This window comes from Spermophilus citellus (genome assembly GCF_964194105.1).
Source record: "Spermophilus citellus genome assembly, chromosome: 10".
In the NCBI taxonomy this organism is placed as follows: domain Eukaryota; kingdom Metazoa; phylum Chordata; class Mammalia; order Rodentia; family Sciuridae; genus Spermophilus; species Spermophilus citellus.
Window position 1 is genome coordinate 134,154,035 of NC_138197.1, and position 20,246 is coordinate 134,174,280.

The 20,246-nt window shown below is 59.6% G+C and overlaps 1 protein-coding gene across 3 annotated transcripts in view; it reads right to left on the reverse strand.

The window, feature by feature from the left end:
- The window catches only part of CELSR1 (cadherin EGF LAG seven-pass G-type receptor 1), a 116,060-nt gene that overhangs the window by 91,079 nt on the left and 4,735 nt on the right, over positions 1 to 20,246 (reverse strand). The window lies entirely within an intron of this gene.

Consider the following 20,246-nt stretch of genomic DNA (forward strand, 5'->3'; position numbering starts at 1 on the left):
GGCCCACACCTGGGCTTCTGATCTCCTGGGGCATTTACAACAGGGCTTCTGTCCCATGTCACTTTTCTTAAAAAGTACTTTATAACAACTCTCAGGTCCATAACTGGGCCTTCAACTCTGGTCTCCAAAGGAAATTCACCAGGGGGTCCCGCAGCCCTGGCTTTCAGAGGAGGCTGAGCTGTCCTGCGGGCACACCTGTCCTGCGGGCACACCTGTCCTGCGGGCACACCTGGGTGGGCTCCCAGCAGAACTGGAGATCACCTGCAGGTGCCAGGCACCCAGATCCCTGGCTCCAGGCCCCCTTCCCTGCACAACTAAGATGTACATTTCTCAAAGATCCGACACGACCCCGTTGACATGTGCCCCCTCAGATGAGAAATGGCCAAACAGTCCTCCCGAGAACTGGGAGAGCGGCTCCCCCACAGGAACGGCCAAGTGTTCTGGATCCGTGGCCACGAGCTCCCTGGGCTTGACGAGAAAATGAAGAAAAATCAGGAAGTGGCGGGGGAGGCCTGTGGGGGGGGGCCAGGTGGGGCCCTCCTGACCGAAGGAGCAGGAGGAACCGTCCCCTCCCCCGTCCCCTCTCCTCCGTCCCCTCTCTACCGTCCCCTCTTCACCGCTGGCTTGGCAGCCGTCCCACAGAAAACCACGTTTCACCGTAAACTGGCAAGGGGACCACAGCCACCAAGGGCAGCTCCCCAGGCCCTGGCCCTGCTCTGCAGACACCTGTGGAACAGGTCCCACCACCCAGCTGTCACATGAGGGAACCAAGTTCCCAGAGGCTGAGTGACAAGCTCCAGGTCACCAGGCAAGTGACACCCAAACTCAGCATCACATCACCACGACCTCCTGTCTCTCCGCCTTTGTCTTTTAGTATCAGACAGACGAGACCAAATCAGGAGCAAGACATTTTTAAAGAACACGTGCTCCGTCAGGGGCAGTGCGGGCGTCCCTGAGGGGGGCATCCAAACTCTGACTTGCTGGAAACGACTGAAGTGTCACGTTGGCACTCAAGAAGCTTCAGATTTGGGAAATATTTCAAAATTTGAAAAACTCCAAAACCCAGAACACTGACCCCAAGCATTCTGGGTAAGGGGGATAACTGACTGCACCCCAGGACACTTGACCGGCATCTGAAAGGCTCTATGCGAAGGGCCCACCCCAGGTCCCTGCCAGGGCAGGCCCCCATCTCTGTCCCTCTCTCTACAGTAACACAGTGGCCTCCATGGGAGAGTCTCAGCAAAACCAAGAGGGTCAAGAGACAGGGCCTACGACCCCGCAGGCTCAGGGCCTGCACCCAGGAACAGTGGCACTCAGGACGATAACGGCCAGTGAGCTTGTAAGCTGATGCTCTGCTGCTATCCAGCCAGGGGACAGCTGACCTCGTGCCCGGGGAGCAGGGGGCCCTCCCTGCCATCCTCTCCTCCCAGATGTTACCAGGGCCACAGAATGGGAGCCAGGACGCAGCTTGTGTGTGCTCCTAAGGACAGTCTGCCTGGGTGGGCAGTTAGCCTGAGGCTCCTGCCCCCCTTGTCCCTCCAGGCGCGCAGGACATGGGGAGGACCCAACAGATGTCCCGCCCCTGGGACGACTGGAAGCCTCTGAGAGCTGCCAGAGGGACAAGATTAACTGTGGGTCCAACAGACCAGAGGCTGGGCAGGGGCTTGTCACTACTCCTCCCTCTTCCCTGTGGTCCTCCAGTGGCCGGTGAGGGCTGTGTCACAGTCCCTGTGATAAGAATAGAGGACTCAGCTCTTCAAGGTCACACTGAAGCACGGACAAAAAAGACCATCTTCCCACCACCAGAAATATCTAAGACTGACACGGTGAGGTACAAAAAAGGTCACAAGAAGTTAAATAAACATGAAACTGGGAGAAACATACATGGACAGGAGCTAAGCAAGCTGACTGAACAAGTGGATCAGCAAGTCACAGAGAGAGAGAGAGAGATGGCCCAATAAAGGAGCCAAAAAAACTCTGCACTGTCCCTAAAGAGAGGCATGCAGAACAAAAAAGGTAGACGTCTACTTAAAGGTCGATGATTAGAAAACACGAGAAAGATTTCTCTCTCCAACAATGGAGAAAATATCAGGGAGGGGTCTTCACACGCTGCTGGTTCTAGAATAAATTACCACAAACTGTCCTTGGCCTGGCCAGGTCATCAGAAGGTGTGCGAGCTCTGGTGGCAGTGTCCCCCTCCCCTACCCCCCCCCCGCCCCCTCCGCCTCCGGGAGCCTGTTACTCAGAAGAGCCTGGAAGCCACTCTGGCTCCACACCAAAGAAGCAGGGAACAAACGGGGGTCCTGACAGCACGGGGGTCACACCCACACCAGGGACAGTGGGCCAGTGACAGAGCCGGAGAGGCAGGTGGTCTAGGCCAGGGCGGGAGTGCACAGTGATACAGGGTCCCAGCCAGTCACGACTGCGGCAGATGGGACACCAAGGACACCCTCGGGAACACAGGAGGGGACCCTGACGGTGGGTCCTGCTTCACGCACTTCTGGGAGTTTTATAAGATGGCTTCAGGGTCTTGACGAATGAAAGTCTTTAGGACTTTTTTAAGCAAATCTCTTCCACCCAGTCTTGCTCCTTCCAAAAAAGTGAATAAATCCATCCGTCAGGCCTCACTGGGGAGCGCCGGGGGCTGGAAGGCTCTGCCAAGCTCCCGGGCAGCCCCCAGGCACACTAGGGCTCCATAGCTCTGGCCACGGTGGCAAGCTGAACAGGGTGCTGACCGTCCAGCTGGGCAGAAGTTTCTGGCCGGCAGGCCAGCTCTGCCTTGGAGGACGCCTGAGTCTGCAGGGAGCAGGTGCTCCCAGGGTCTGGCCGGAGGAGCAGGGGGCAGGGCGGGGAGGGGCCAGGCTAGCTGGCTCTGCTTTCCCTCTCCTGTCATCTGCCCCTGCCCGCCCCGCGGCCTGCCTGCCCCCCTGGCCCTCCCTGAGAGCCCTCCATTGTCTGGCATTTCTCACAGCCTGGCCCCTCCCCACCGAAGGACCTCGCTGACTTGCCAAATTCCAACTGTCCCTCAGGCCCCTTCAGAGAGGCCTCCCAGGCTCCTCTCTCCCCTCCGCCTGGGCATCCCTGCGAGGCTGTCCCCACCATGGCCACCCCCAGGGGGCTCTTCGTGGCCACCCCAACTCCACAAGCCACTCGCGGCTCCTCTGACTTCCAAGGCTCTGCAGGATCCCGCTTTGGGGGGAATTTAGAAATGTCAGATTTCTAAGATTGAGCCATCCGGGGGTTTGTCAACACCTGTCCCCTCGGTGACGGTGACGGGAAGCACAGAGGCACCTGCAGGTGAGGCTATTTTTAAACACCAAGTTTTCCGTGCCTGAGAACGCGGCGGATGAGCCAGCTGTGCAGGCTCCAGCTGGAGACTTCCACAGCCCCCTGCCCCATGTGCGGGCCTCCCACCACAGCTCCCAAGTTCTGCCCAGGCAGGACGGGGCTCAGCTGTGCTCTGCTCTGACACCAAGGCCTGTCCTCTACCTGGAGCCCCTGTCGGGCCAGTCAGCAGCACCCCACCTGCTCTGGGTGAACAGCTGGGGGGATGTAGAACCCTGCTGTCCCGTGAACAAGTCCTAGAGGGGACCCGACCCAGCCAGGGTCACAGACGCCACAGGAAGGGGTGGAGATGCAGCCTTCAGGTGGGCACTGAGTGACCCATGGCACCTGCCATGGTGGCCCTGTAGCATCCTTCCACAGATGAGGAGAGGGGGCTGGCGGCAGGGGGCACACCCCAAGCCACACAGCCAAATGGGGTTTGGCCCAGCCTCCTGCCTACCAGGAACCCACAGGCTACAGGTCGCTCTGGCCATCATCACTCTGTGCTTCACAGTGCCCTGGCCAACTCCACCTGTCATCTGTATTGGGACCCCCGGAGATTTCCTCAAGGCCTCCTGGGTGCTGGGGACAGTGCCAGGCCCAGGAAGGGGCTTCCCTCAACATACGGTCCAGCTCTGGGGTAGCTGTAACCGTGGAAAGAGGTCCCAGGGGCATGGGTGACATCCGGAGAGATTCTGGGTTGTCCCTGCTAGGTGGCAGGTGCTACCGGGCTCAACGGTAGATGAAGGCAGGAACACTGGTCAGCATCCTGCAGTGCCCAGGAAGGCCCGCCACAGAGATCCACCCAGCATGCACAGTGCTAAGGGGCACCCTGCTCGAGATGGAGGGCACACAGTAGGTCCTTTCCTGACAGGCCCATCTGGCGAGGAACAGGGACCCAGAGCACCCTCCCCCCTCCACGCAGCCTGATGTCCACTGGCAGAACTGGGCCTCATGCCTCCTCAGGCAAAGCCGCCTTCCCCTCCTGCACTGAGGGCACCTCAGGGCTGTGGGCACAGGGTGGGGAGGAGGGTGCTCCCACCAGGGGGCTGGAGATAGCGCGGAGGTGGGGGCTATCTCTTTCTAAGGCCAAAGGGACAGAAAATGAGAGGCACACAGAACACTGGCTCTAAAATTAGTGAGCTGGGCTAGCTCTGAATCCTCTGTGTCCAGAAGGTGAGCGCAGTCCATGGGGCACCCTCGGAGTCCATCTCTGGCCATTAGGTGAAGTCCTACGAGTGAGGGTCTTCCCGTGTGATACCCACGACGTTTAAAGAAGGGCTCCAAACTGAGCTCCTTGCGAGAGGCAGAGCACTGTGGCCAGGGCTTCCCCGGGGGTAATTAAAGAGAGCCAGTCCCACAAGCAGTCCTTGAGGGCCCATTGTCCTTAGACAAAGGGCCAGCTCTTCAGCGGAGGGCCCCAGAGGTGCCTCCAATGAGCTCAGGGTGGCTCGTTGCCATGACAACCCCTGTGCCCACCAGGGCCTGGAGGGCAGCTGGCTCAGGAACAGCCCAGGTGCTGCCAAGACCCGTGGGCCCCACAGTGACTGCCCCAGAGGATGGAGAGGCTGCGTCCACAGATCAATGGCCAGTAGGGACTGTCTCTGGGCATGGGGATGCCTTGCTGTCTGTATTTTGGTAGAGTGAGCACATTTACCTTTGGGGACAGAACAGACAGACTATCTTCATTCTGAGAAGCAACTTCACGACACAACATAAAGCTCCGACGAGTTAACACCTTGCGCTGCGCTTCTTCAGTTGGCGCTTCCAGCTCTGTTCTTACTTGGATGCACACAGCGCAGCCAGAGCCAGCTGGACGCTCCCCAGGCCAAGGGCAACTCCAGCACGCTGGACCAGCCCTGCAGTGTGAGGCTGGTGGACTCATGGTTGGCGGACTCACGGCAGGTCTAGCCAGCTGCTTGGTGGCCCAGGGCTCCTGCCACACGCACTCTCCCAAGGCCGTGAGACGCCAGCGGGGACCGGCGGTTTGTCGGGGCAGCCTGGCTCTCCCAGCAGCACAACATGCAGCAAGTCTAGCACGCTATTAGTCAGGCTGACCGTCGCGGGCATGCTGCCCTTCATTCAGTCAACAACACTGGGGGCACCTTGACCTTGGGCCAGGCTCCTGCAGCGCAGGTACCCAGATCCCAGGACGTGAGTGACTCCTCACAGTGCCCCACACCCTTCGGGGCTGCGTGGGGTCTCCCAGGGGCTGTGCTGAGGGCAGGAGGGTCAGGATTGGTGAGGGGGCCCCTCCACCAGGATGAGTGGCCTTTACCGCTGACGTGTGAAACCAGCACAAGAGTGGTCAGACACATTGACGGTCTCTGTGCTCACTGCTCTGCTGGACACTAGGAGCGTCCGCTGCTGGGCTGCATGACCCTGAGGAGGCTCATCTTTTACTTCCCCCAGTGCCAGCTCTTTCAATTCCACCGGGAGCCTTCACCCGCTGCCTCCAGGGCAGCCAGCAAGTCGTCGGGACGTCACTGGGTCCTGGGTCCTGGGTCCCAGCTGCCAGGAGCCTTGCCTCACCCTGCCCAGGGCCCTGCTGCCAGGGCTCCGAGTGGGACGACCGTGAACAGCGGTGAGAACGCAGCGCTCATGCCCCGCTGTCGCCTCACCTGTCCAGCGTCCCAGTGACCAGCAGATGACCAGGCCACTGAGACGGGAAGTGACGTCCCTGAGCTGCATCTCCACAGCGGCCTCCCAAGATCCCTTGGCCTGGGCCTGCATGAGGCTGCAGACCAAGGCTGCAGCGGGGAGCCGGACACACAGGGGGACACACAGGGGGACACACAGGGGAACACCAAGCAGCGGCAATGCCACCTCGGACAGCCCACAGCGGCAGAGAAGAGCGTCTGGCATGGCTGAGGGCAGGACTCTGCAATCTGCGAGGCTTGACCCCTCCACAGGATGCTCAGTCCAACCTGCATCCCTGTCCTCAGCCAGGCACAGGGGACACGGGGACATGGGGAGGTCTGCACGGAGGCCGGGGAAGCCAGCAGGCCTGGGCTGCAGCTGCGGCTTTCAGACCCAGTCCTCTGCCGTAAAACCTCAGGGGCAAAGGCGAACTTGGAGCCTTCAGCTGCACAGGCAGAGGACACTGCAGTGTGCAGCTGCCACCCCAGGGGGGCCCCCAGGAAGTGCTGGGAGCTAAGGCCTGAGACCTAACGGCCTCGGAGAAGTAGGGACGCACTCCTAGGGTCACACAGACTGCACAAGGACCTGACCTCACACGGGACAGCTCCATACTATGTGCACACGCCCTCCCCTCCAGGGCCCCTGGGGGAAGGCCCTTGAGGCCTTCCTCCTACTGGCCCAGCCTGGAGAGGGCACTGGGAGATGGGTGTGCAGAGTCCACCCCCCAGGCTCCAGGGCTGGAGCAGGGGCATCCCCGGGGTGGGGGCACGAGGCCTCAGGATGAGGTGTCGAGGGCCTGGCAGTGAGGCCGTGGTGGTGAGCCGGGGCCCCACCCCTGGGCTGGGTGCTCGACCCTGGGTCCCAGCACGACACAGGCAGGTCCTCTGCTCAGGCCACCCTGCCCCCGGCTCTAGCTACTCACTGTCACTCCAACCCAGTTCTGAGGAGGGGGCCTGGAGGGACAAAGATGTGGCCCCAGGTCACCCCAACAGCATCTGTGCATCCTCTGGAGACCCCCCTGGAGTGAGGATGAGGCAAGGCCCAGCTCACCCCTCCCCAGACCAGACTGACTCCTCGGTCCCCCTCCCTCCCCCGGTCAAGATCAGCCCAACCTGGAGCTCATGGAAGCAGCCACCTGCCCCGCCCAGCCTTGCTGACTCATTCCCACACAAGCCCCTGCAAGAAGAGGCCTGGGGCTCCCGCTCAGCCCAGGAGGCTTGCCTGCACCTATCAGCCCAGCCCCGGGCCTAGGGGAGCACCCCAGACCCACCTGCACCGCCCGGGGCCACTTCAAACTCAGTCACCCACGAGGTGGCTGCGTCCTCCACCTCAGCCCCTCTCAGGTGTGGGCAGCAGCCTAACTCTGGCCAGCCCCTCCCAGACGGCACACCTCGGCCACAGCCTGTGCCAAGAGAAGGAGCTGACCACCCCCACCCCCCCCCCCCCGCCAGGCACCAGCAGGACACACCCCAGCACAGCCCAGGTGTCAAGCCACTTGGCCAGCCGGTCCTGCAGGCAGACTGTGGGCCCAGACCCTGCCCACGCACTGCCAGCCCTGACCAGGAAAGGGACCCAAGACCCCCACCTGGGCCCTCCTGGGGGGAACAGAAGAGCTGGGACTACAGCCCACAGGTCCCCCACCACAGAGAGCTGTGAGCAGACACTCCCGAGCCACGTGGCCCAGGCAGGAAGGCTCCCAGGTGTTTCATAAGCTAAATACAAAGTGGGGGCCTAACCACGGGCTCCTTTAAGGCTGCAGACAGGAAACAAGGAAGCATGGCGGCCTGCCTCTCCCGGGAAAGGCAGCACTGGGGGGGCCGAGCCTGAGCCCAGGATGGTGGCTCAGGGCTGCAGGAGGTGCCCACTGGGAGTCAACGGACAGGCCTCCCTACATGCACTCCTCGGCACAGGACAGACCATGAGCAGCTCTGTAAGTCCTCCCGACTGGCAGGTACCTATCTGCAGGACAATCAGGCTCCCGGCAGCCAGTGTGGGGTGGTCAGCTCCTGCCACAGGGTCAGCTAGACCATGCAGTCCATTCCGCAGGTCCCCAGCAGAGACCACCGTCCACAACAGCAGGAATGAAAAGCCTTCAAGACAGACTCCTTCAAAACAGGAGACGGTCATGGAGGACCTGGGTCCCAGCAAAGGTCAAAGAATCCTGGCGGCTGTGGAGGCACACTCTCAGCCACCAGAGAGGATGACACGGACCTGCTCACGGGAATGCCCACGACAGCTCGCAGAGAAGTCACGACACGCTCTGTCCAAGTGGGGCTTTTGGAACGCAGAGGGATAGCTGCTGGACCGCCTCCCACTGGTCATCACTCCTGGGGAGGCTGCAGGGTCTCTTCCCACCTCCCACGGTGACTGTGGACAAGTCAGGACTGGGCCAGACTGAAGCCACGCGTCTGGGTGCTCCTCTCCACACGGGAGGCTGGAGGCCTGGCCACTGCTCTCCCAGGCCTCCCCACTGCCTGTGGGTCCTGCCGGTGGGAGCCCTGCGCTCACTGGGAGGGAAGGCCGCCTGCTCGGAGGCTGCAGGACAGCGGTGGGAGCAGGCTTCTAGGTGGGTCACACCTGGGAGGTGGGTCACCTGCCAGGAGGTGGGGCCAGGGCTGCTGGGACAGGGGAGGGTGGTCCTGAGCAGGCCCCTGCAGTGGGGAGAGGCAGTGGGGAGCACAACCCCTTTGGCCCCGCTCCCATTCCCTCTGTGCGACCCTTTCCTGCTCGAATCACCCCGCAGGTCTGTCTTCCCGGTGGACTCTGACAGGTTCCTCTGGTCAATAAAATCAGCTCTTTCAAAAGCAGGAGTGTGGAGGACCCTGGTGCCTGGCCCTTCCCGTGTGAAGCGTCAGGCCCTCCGCTCTCCTGGGCACGCTCGCCCACCCGGCCAGAGCCTGGGCTTCCTGGAGCAGGCCAGCAGGTGTGGGAGCCCAGGTCTAGGGAGGGCACAGTGCCAGGAGCCCCAAGAAGGACGCATCCTCAGGTGGGCTGCTGGGGAGGAGGCGGATGGGGGCCAGACACGCAGCAGGACCTCCACGGGACACCAAGGAGCGGCAGGACGCGACTCTGGCTCACAGCTCACTTCTACAACATGGGCTTTGTCCTCTGGGCAAGTGGGGCCCGGGTGACCCACGGCTCTGGTCCTGGGTGACCCACGGCTCTGGCCCTGGGACCTCAGTGCTGGGGCTCAGGACTGGGTGGGGAGGCCCCCACAGCAGGTGCTGTCAGAGCTGAGGCTCTGGGAGGGGAGAGGATTCCAAACGGAGCAGGGAGTCAGGCTGAAGGAAGGCCGAGGCCCAGAAATGCCTGCTGCGTGCAGGTGGGGGCAGCGGAGAGGACAGCGCGGGTCCAGCCTCTGGAGCCACAGGGATGTGGCTCCCAGATACAGGTGAGGGAGCGCTCAGCAGTGCTGCCGGGCTCAGGTCTGCGGCCAGGTGGTCAGGTCTGCGGCCAGGTGGTCAGGAGGGCCTTGGGCCCCCACCACAGGCCCAAGCAAGGGTCATGCAGGGCGACCATGCAGGAGGCTTCATGGACAACAGCACGGGTGACCAACGGGGCTGGTTTGTCCACAATTTTCCATTTTAGCCCAGAAAGCCCAGATCCTTAAATCCCTCACCCTGGGCAAGCGGGGGCCCAGCAAGGCCCAGAGGATGGAGGGAGTGCTCCCCAGGCAGCCTGGGCCTCACCTGTGACAGGCAGGCGGGCGGGGCCTGACCCTGGGCCTCAGCCACCCTGCCCCTCAAGCACCGTGCAGTCCTTCTGCCTTCCAGCCGGCCACCCCCATGCCACCAAAACCAGCAACCCTGGTTGGAGAGGTCAGTGCGCCTCAGGACATGACAAGTCATCAGAACAATCCAAAAGTGATATTCAGCTTGAAAACTGCCGACCGACTTAAAAAAAACAACTTAAAGAGAGACCATCTAAGGGTGTCAAAAAATGTGAAACCGGACAGTGGTGACAGGGCACGATGCTGCCACTGCACTGAGCACCACCAGGCTGGACGCGCTGAAATGGCCAGTCCTCTGAGCTGGCGGTGCCACCTGAGCCCCTGTAAGGACGTGCCCACCCAACCCAGGACCACTGGGAAAGGCTCACTTTTCAACTCTCTTCTCTGCCACCTGGACCCCCCCGGGGGCACTTCATTCTGCACTCAGCCAACCAGAGCAGGTCCGCTTGCCCACCTCACAGTGGGCTCCTTAAGCCACCCTCAGGCCCTGGGCACCTCCCTGAGGCAGGGCAGGAAGCGCAGGCAGCTCACAGCAGCCAGGCGGGTGGGGGCCAGCCGGAAACGGCAGGCGGCCTGCCCAGGCTGACCCTGCATGGCTCCCACCCCGCGCCCCAGACCCCCTGCAGCCCATGCCACAGGCCCACCCACCCACAGGGCCCACCCACAAGTGCTACTTGAGCCCTGTGCCAGGGCTGGCTAACCGTGAGACACCCCTCTGTTTTCTAAGCAGGTTATAGGGAAACACTGACCCAGGAGGCTGGGCTCGTCCATCAGAAAGCAGAGGCAGACGCACTGGAGGAGTGAAGGAAAACCAGAGTCCCCTGGCACCCCAAAGGCAGGCTTTCTCCCCAGGAGCCACCGCACAGAGGGGCAAAAGGCCCTCCCTAGCCCCCCTGCCTCAGTCCCCCCTGCGAGTGCAGCCATCAGATACAAAGCCGGCCCTAAAGCTGGGCGTGGTGGCATAGGCCTGTCATCCCTGTGGCTCCAGAGGCTGAGGCAGGAGGATCTCAAGTTCGAGGCCAGCCTCAGCAACTTAGTGAGGCCCTGTCTCAAAATAAAATAAAAGGGCTGGGGATTTGGTCAGTGGTTAAGTGCCCCTGGGTTCAATCCCTGGTATTAAAAAAGAAATCTTGCCCCTTAACACCTGGCCCACTTTTAAACCATCCCATGTTCCCTTCTAGCTCAAGACATGTCAGACCCAACACAAGAGGGAAACGGAACCCTGCTGAAGGCCCAGGGACTTCCAGCCAAACCAACCCTAAAGCCACTAGCTGCCTGCCTCGGGGCCCGGTCTCCCCCAGAGAGGACCCCACCAGGCCCCCCTCACTTTCCTTCCAGCACAAGGCTGCGTCCAGGACGCAGAACGGAGTCTCAGGCGTGCACGCCCCAGCTCCCCTGCCTCGCAGCGCGCTCACAGCCAGGTGCCCATGCAACACGCCACAGCCCTTGGCCTGGACTTCCCGTCCTGCACACACACGGGCACCCCTGACCTCTGACGGCCACGTGCTGGACAGACAGGAAGCCTCTCAGAACAATAAACCTTGATATTTTCCATTCTCTCTTCTTTGAAAATATGGGCACTTTCAATGACATGCTAGAATTTTCCATGTGTAAGAGATCACCGAGTTGGAGAGGCGCCCCTACCCCCACCCCCGCGGCTGGGACGCTTGGCTTCAAGCCACAGTGTGTATGGGGGGGGTGCACCAACGTCCTAAAAATGCCCAAAGCTCACAGACTGCTGTTTACCAGCTCCGTGAGGCACCTCCCACAGCCCACACCCTCACCCCGATCATTTGATAGTTATTTAGGGAGTGGGGAGCCCACAGGACACAACCAACAGGGGCCTCATCCTGAGCAACACTCGATCTGTTCAGAGGACAAAGGAGCAGGGTCCCCGGGCACCACGTGGCTTTGTAACCAGGGAGACGGTGCTGTGTTTCGGGTGCTCAAAGGAGAACTGGGCATCTGATCTCGGCGCCTGCTCCTCTTCCTATACCCCGGGACCTCCCCCTCCACCCGCTAAGAGACGTCAGGCCAAACTGCCTAAAGGTAGCAAATGCCAAAGAAAAATGCACCCAAGCCAGCACCCACGCAGTGGTTTGGAACCCAAGACTCAGTCCTGGGGGGAAGGGGAAGGGGCTGGGTCAGCAGTGACAGAGGGTCAGCCCTGGAACACAGCAGCTGCAGGCTCACCGGCCACCTCCTCTCACTTCCTCTCCCCCAGGTGGTAGATTCAGGAGGGGTACCCAGCACCAGGCCTCAATCCCCAACTCGTCTCCCTTCCTGGGCTGGGCTGCGAGACTTGGGACACCAAAGATCCGGGAACACCTGCCCCTAAGCCGGAGGTCCCAGACACAGCAGCAAGCCGAGGAGCCCCTCACCCACACGGGTGCCTCCGCACAGTCCCTGCTCTCTCCCAGGCTTCTCAGGAGCATGCTTCTCTGTGAGCTCTCTCCATGCAGCTAAACAACCCGAGACCTCATCCACATACCAGGCACAAAAGAACTTAGGTGGAAGAGTGTGTCCTTGGCTGTTTAGGATGACAGGAAGTGGGTCGAGAGTTTGCAAGAACATGCACAATGAAGAGACCTCAGCCCGGGAGGAGAACCCCAGAGGTGGGCACCGGCCTCGGGACTCAGGATGATGGGGCTGCTCGGCCACTCATGCTCTGGTCAAAACCATACCTGAAACCCCACAGCAGAGGGCCTGCCCCCTCGCCTCCGCCAGCTGAGGTGTACAACAGTTTGATCCCCCGGACCGCGAACTACCTGGGGCTCTCTGACGCTGTGACTCTCCTCCACTCACATCGCAGAAATGGGCTCCCAGGTCCTTCTCTTGTCTGAGCAGAATGTCCTTGAGGCTCACCCACGTCACACCAGGTATGAGTGTTCCTGCCTGTTACGGCTTGGAAGGGAGGCGCTCCCCCAAAAGCTCATGAATTAGGCAATGCAGAAAGTTCAGCAGCAAAATGATTAGGAGAGCCAGCGGGTTGACGATCTGAAGGACTATTAGGTGGTGACTGCAGGCAGGCGGGGCACAGCTGAGGGAGCAGGTCATTGTGGGTGTGGCCTTGGACTATATCCTGTCCCTGGCTCCTCTCTCTCTCTCTCTCTCTCTCTCTCTCTACCAGCTGCCATGAGTGAGAAGTTGCCTTCCACCATGACGTTCTACCTTACCTCAGATCCAGAGCAACAGAGTCAGCCAACCATGGACGGGACATCTAAAAACATGAGCCCCAAAGAAACCTCTCCTCCTCTAAGTCTTTTCCGGTGAGGTGTTTTGGTCACAGAGACAAAAAGCCAACTACACACCTGCTTCGGAAGGCGCTGTGTGGGTGGACCACATTGGTTCACCCTGCCCTGTGATGGATGCTGGGTTGCTTCCACCTTGGCTTAAATCTTTTTAGTTGCCAATGGACCTTTATTTAGTTATTTACATGGGGTGCACAGAACCGAACCCAGGGCCTCGCGCAGGCCAGGCCAGCGCTCCACCACCGAGCCCCAGCCCGGCCCTGCTCCCACCTTTGACCATCACGAACAATGCTGCCTTGAACACGGGGCACAACTACCTCTTCAAAACCTGCTCCTCATGCTCTGGGGACGTGCTCAGAAGCAGGCTTCCAGATCCCACGGGAAGCCTGCAGTTCCTTCTCCGCGGCGCGCCATGCTCCCGCCAGGCTGTTTTCCTCAGCAGCGAAGGGCCTTCCGTTCCCACAACAACACACCAGGCTCCCGGTCTCTCCAGGCTCCACCACACTTGATGATTTCTGGTGTCCCCGTGGTGGCACTGCCCTGGGGTTTTGGTTTGCATTTCCCTAAGGAGGAGCCATGCTGAGCATCTCCCCGTGTGCTTCTTGGCCATTTGTATTTCTTAGGGAAATGTCTATTAGAGCCACTTACCCACTTTTGAATCTCAGGTTGTTTTCTTATTGAATTGTGGGAGTTCTTTATATACCCTGGATATTAATCCCTTAACAGACGCACAATTTACAAATGTTTCAGCTCCAGGAACCAAACCCAGGGGCACTCTTCCACTGAGTTACATCCCCAGCCCTTTTTATTTATTTACTTTTTTTCCTTTTTATTTTTTATTTTGAGGCAGGGTCTAAGTTGCCCAGGATAGCTGCAAACTTGCAATCCTCCTGCCTCAGCCTCCCAGGTGGCTGGGATCATGGGCAAGTGCCACACACTCAGCTTCATGACCGTTTTTAAGTGAGATGACTTCTCAGCACCCGTAATGTCATGGGCAAGAGGAAGAGAGTATTCCAAACCACAGCCACCTCCTGGCTGGACGTCTGCGTTTCCAATCCTGTACCTAAAAAAATTCAAACCTTGGGAAAGTGAAGAGAGGTCCTGGGAGATTCTGGTCCTTCCCCATCAGGCCCAGAGGGGGCTGGACTCACCTGGAGTCAGGCGATCAGCAGTGGGCAGCTGGAGGGCCCACCCCAGGCCAAGCCCTGGTGAAATCTCATGTCTCTCAGAGAGCTAGTGGTCATCCATGTCAGCGTCACAGCACATGTAAGAACTGCTGCTGGACTATGGCCGTGCCCAGCAGTGTCCGGCGGCAGAGCTGCACAGCAGCTGGCCAGCCTCACGCTGACTGTGTGCAATCAGCCGGCTGATCAGCGGTTACTGCCCTGCAAGGGAGTTCTTATCTCCCAATGCTAACACAGAGCAGGATTTTATTTGAATTAGTCGCTGTTAGTTTACCTTAACTGAGTGTCATTTAGATTAGATATGAAAAAGCTCTGAAACTGTAAAAACAAATACAGAACTGGGAGTGGAAATGGACTATGACAAAGAAGGAAAATTTCTGATGGATGGAGGGAGGGTGCGAGGTGGGGCAGGAGGCAGCTCCCTGTCAGTGGCGGCTGGGCTCTGCAGCTGGAAGGCCCTCAGAGCGCGGCTCCGCCCCTGCTCAGCCTGGAGGCCTCACCTGGTATCTACCTCCCCGGACCCCAGAAGCAGCCCTGCTGACTCCTAAGGGCCGCCCCACACAGGGCAGGGGCTCACCTTCCTGCACCTGGTGCCCACCTGCCCTGCACACACCAGCATCCACAACAGCTCCACACAGAGACCCACAGGAACAGGAGACAACTCCCCGAGATCCCCCCACCCACTGTTACCCCCGCCCAGCATGGCAGACACACCCCGGGGCAGCCAGCAGCACAGGCACCATGTGCACAGGACTCTCCGCCCTCCTGCTTCCTGTTTGGTGGTGGCTCACACTGGGCTCCATGCCCAGAATCCCTGAGCCTGTGCCCAAGGCCTTGGGCTGTCACAGTAGCCCCTCTGTGGCCTAGCCATCAGTGGGCAGTGGTCACTGTGGTTAGAGCACTAAACGCACAGGTCTGAGCCTGGTTCTGCCTTCCAACCTCAGTTTCTGAGCCTGACAATGGGTTTCTGTGGGATGATGCAGGCAGACCCCGAGCGGGTGCCCAGATAGTGGGCAGACCACAACCCAGGCAGGCAGCAATAGACACCTGGCCAGAACAGCCCGCCTGGTGGGGCCCAAGAACAGCCCAAACTCCCCACAGAGCGGTTCCTGGGCTACAGAGAAGTAGGACTGAGGATCCAGATGCAAGGGCAGGACAGTGGCCAGGAGCAGCTGCTAACGCTTGCTGTGTGCACCACTGACCTGGGCACAGCTGGCTCCCTTGGAGCCCCACTTCCTGGTCTGGAAAATGGGGGTGCTTCCACCTGGATGGCAAAGCCCAGGAACCTAGGGTCACCTGCTCGTCCAAAGTTCACCTTTGTCCACAGTGTCCCAGGAAAAGCAGCTGCAAAGCCCCCTGCACTCCCCCCACAGTGACAAACCACCTGTTCCAACAGCTCCCAGTTGTGACTCTCCACAGGGTGTGCATGCGTCTGACATCTTGACCTCTGCAGGACAGCCCTGTGAACCAAGGGCCAGCAGCCCTCCCTGCTTCCAGGAGGGCTGTCCTGCATGATCTGCCCTGAAAGCAGGGGTGCGTGCAAGTGACAGAAGCCCTGGCCTCCATCCAGGACCCCAAGAGACAGACACTAGAGTGACAGCAGCAACACCTGGCCATGTGGGGCTTCTCCCAGCTGTGGAATGTCACATCTCAAAAACTGCACGGATCACAGGTACGCACAGGTTCTCACCTGAAGCAGAAGTGTGAGAATCCCACTGTGGAGTTTCCTGAAAAAGGCCCATCCCCTGCCCCAGGGCATGTCCCCCAACACGGAGGGAGGGACTGAAGAGGGCTCTTGGGGGTGCTCTGGATCCCCTGGCAGGGCCCCATGCCTCTGGGTGACCCCACCCAGCTCATTCCAGAAATAACCTACAACAAATATTTGCCAAGTGTTCCCGAGAGCCAGGCCCCGGCCCGCGGGGAGCAGAGGCAGCCGGGGTGGGGGTGGGGGTCACCCTGCAGGAAGGAGCAGCCACTGGCATGAGTTTGACCCTGGGACCCTCACAGCCTAGAACCCGACCCCCCGTGTTTCCTGGGGTGGCCCAGCACCCTTCCAAAAAGATCACCGGAAAGTACCGGGAAGACCAGGGCGTGTGACCTAAAGGGCCCCTTGACCTAAAGGGCCGCCTCCCGTTACTCAGGGACCTGATTGTGGACGCTGACATGAACCTGTGTTCGGGTTAGAGGACACTAAGGAAAACCACAGAAAACGATTTCCCGCGGGCTGTGAACAGCGAACACCTGGCCAAACTTGTGCATACTTTCCACATGCTCTGCCCCACAAGATAACATCTACCTCTGTTTGGATCTCAGCTCTGGCAGGGACAGAGGCCTGTGGCACCCGGCCATACACACGCCCCAGGCCCAGACGCTGCTGCCAGGGGCCCCACCTCCCACCTATCCCGCTCCTCAACCGGTGTCTGCCATGGGGTAGGCCTACACGTCAGCTCAAACCAAGCAGACTCTTGGACGGTGACACAGGTCCTCCACAGAGCTCCAGAGCCACCAAGAACACCAGCCACCACCCAGGTGACTTCAGCAGCCCCCTCCTGCCCCTCACCTCACCTGGTGCTGCCGGGCGCCCTGCCATGGCATGTCAGGCCCCGGTGGACCTGCACCCTTCCTGCCTCCCAGGGCCCTGCTCCCACGGCCTCTGCTCCCCGCCCTCTCCAGGCCCAAAGACTCAGAGAAGCAGCTACCAGCAGCACCCCCAGCTACACAGGGCTTGGCCACAGCAGGCCTGAGAGACCCTGGAACAATGCCCACCCCAACTCCAAAGAGGCCCAGAGGCTGCTGGTACCCAATCAGGAGGCACCTGCAGGGGCAGGGGTGTCGCAGGGCGGGCCAGGATGCTGGTGCACACTGAGCTCCCAGCTCCCCTCCCGGGCCTCTCACCAGGCGCCAGCACCTGTCCTCAGGCTCCCTATCCCCAGGGACCTCCTTCAGGAGGGGCCTCCTTCAGGAGCCCCCCTTGGGCTCTCCCCATGTGGTCAGCCCTGTTCTGGCCTCACACAGACCCTTTGGTCCTATGAATGGGAGCACAGTTGGCTCCATACGGGTGTCCCCAGTGCTTCCTTGGTGTGCCCACATCAGGAGGTGGCAGCAAGAATCGAATGTGGCCCGAGAGGACAGTTCCCGGTCAGGTCACAACCCCGCCACTGCCACCGAATCTGACCGTCTCTCCTGGCAAGGGCTTCCCTGTTCACCCATGCTTCACGGGAACCCCTTCAGGGGCCTTGGCCCTGCTTTCTGTTCTCTCAGCCCAGAGACCAGCCCCTCAGCAACCACAACACTGTCCCAGCCTCCCAGCAGGTCCTACAGAACACGGTAGATCGCTCCAGGCTCAAGGGATCCCTCCACCTCTGGTCTCCCACCAGCTGCTCACCTCACACCCCCACGTTGCCACAAATTCCCACCCCCCACCCCTGCCACTGAAGTCAGCAATCTGTGTATGGCCAGGGCCACGCTGGCTCTCTGGGGCCTCAAAAGGGCTCTTGGGCCTCGTGCACAATGGATGCTCGGTAAGTTAAAGTCACTCCTGCTTCTAAAACACATGAGCAAGCGGCTGTTCTCCAAAGCCATCAGAGCCTTTAAATGGTTAACCAGTCGCCAAAAGTGGCCCATGGTTTCTGTCCCTCCGAGAATCCAGCTCGGCCACTGAGGTGATTCAAGACCACCAACCTTTGCCAACTGCGAGTTTGAGTTTCGGGGAAATGTGATACCTCCCATGCAGGCCGCGCCTGGCACAGCAGGCAGCCCGACTTCCTTGTTTGTAACCTTCTGTTTAAAAATCCCTGTGATATCCTGCATTTAACTAGGCAAATACCTTTAAAACTTCACCCGACCTGCAGGACTGTCCACTCCCCACCAGAGCAAACGGCACACAGATTCCCCATCGTATTATTTCGCTGAGTTCCAACATTTTCTGACACATGTGAATGACTCACCGACCAACCGTTTTTGCCCCGTGACACTGCCACACACCTGCACCGTGGGAGACGTGGGGACGTTACCTTCCACGGCTGCCAAGTTCTGTGATGCACACAGCTTAAGAACTCACCCACAGGCACCCACATGTTCCAGGTGCATTAAAAATGTCAGCGTCACTAAAAGACCCACGTCTGCAAGGGGCCACGCTGGAGTTTTGCATTGGGTTCCCAGGCACATGACTTTGAAAAACACACGCAGCTTTTATAAAGGTTCATGGGAAAAAATCCCAGCCACAGAAATCGAACACCTCATTCAAAAGTGCCACCTATGAAATGAACACCTTAATAGCTAATGGTATTTAAAAGATGGCAGCTATCTGAATTCCACCATATTCAGACTTCAAAAATTTTCAAGGCGGAGGCTGGAGTGTCAATCAGCAGTAGAGCACTCCCCTAGCATGCGCAGGGCCCTGGGTTCCATCCCTAGGACCAGGGGAAAAAAATTACATTTTTTCCCAAAAAAGTGTTTTGTCCTTGGGGGGGGGGGGGCAACCCCACACCATCATTGCTATCCCTGGAGAATGAAGATGATCCCCAGGCCAGGCTGCAGGGAGCTGCCCCCCTCTAGCGCATGCCCGGGGCCCTGGCCCAGAACTGCAGGCTGGCCTTCCTGCCCAGAGCCTCCAGGGCAGTAATAATGCATCAAAGACTTTAGGGTAGGCTGTAAAGCCTGCGCTGACAATTGCACCTCATTGAAAGTGGTTTCAGCTTGAATCAACAGCCTCCTGCAGGGTTCCTTACAAAGCCAGAGTCTGGAGGCTACTGGGATTGGTTGGATCCCACAGGACTCTGCATTAGGACCTGCCGGGCTCAATCTCCTGTGAGTAGCTTCTTGGGGGCAGTAAACAGTGTCCATGGCCTGAGGGTCACACAGCACACCAACATGACTACCTCATGCAGCTTCTGACCTGGCCTGGAGTCATCCAGCTTTGGATTCCTCAGGATTGTTCCCAAGGTAGGAGAGGGGGGCGTGAGGGGCGGCTCGCTTCATTCCCATCCTGGTGCCCCATCCCTGGCTGCACAGCCCTGAGAAGGTCACTCAGTACCTGTGCACCTACCTCAGTGTCACCGAGGAACAAATGACAATGTGACTGTGAGAGTTTGGGAAGCTCCTTACAGCCAGAGACCAGCCTAAGGTAACCGTCATGTGGGGGTGTCAGTGCACCAAGCCCCAGATTTCCTTGAGGGCCAGTCGGCCAAGGACCCACGGCCAGAAATGGCCGTTGAGATGCAGCGTGGAGCCTCCACCTCCCCTCAGCGGTGACCTGGCTTGTGCACCCACCTGCTGGGAGCCCTCAGTAATCCGCATCCACCTGAACCCTGCTCTCTACTCACACAGGGGCCCGCACCGTGGACACCACACAACAAACACCCTGTCTCAGCACGCACCTGCTCCCACTAACGCACCGTGTCCCCTGAAAATACACCCAACCCTACTATCTTGCCAAGTTGTTTCTACACAGGCCAAATTTTCCACTCCATCAGGTGAAGAGGCGTGGGGGTGCCGGGTACACGAGGAGTACCCATAGTCTGGTTAACAGTCTGTCCCCCAGAGCCTGTTCCGTATTCTTTACACACTTTCACGGCATCACAAAACCTGAAGCGGTCACCAACAGGGTGACTTCATGGCCAGAACCTATGCTGAGGTGTCACATGACTTCAAAATCAACCCTGTGAGACCAGATCCTATGAGGAACCATCTGTCCCATGCCAACTCTCTACGGACAAACAGTCAGCAGCGGAAACTCTGCAAAGTGAATTTGCATTTCTCACAGGATGCCCACAGCAACATTGTATCACAGTGATCACTTAAACAGGGACCCAAAGGCCCACAGGACCCTTCTGGGCAGTATCTTGGTCTCATAAATAAGGCCACCTGCCTGCCCAGCTGACTACATTCACAGGTGGGTAGGCAGACAGGCCACCTCACAGAGCCATCAGAGGACCCTTCCTTGTCCCTATCCCCTGCCCAATCCTGTCTCCCCACAACTCCCAATTCCCACACCCTCCATGGTCCTCCTGTCCTCGGTACCACAGGCTGGGCCCCTGCAAGTGCGGGGTCAGCGGCTCGCAGGGCCCGCGCTTCGCCACCAAGCCACTGGTAGCTGAGCTGAGACGCCTCTCCTTC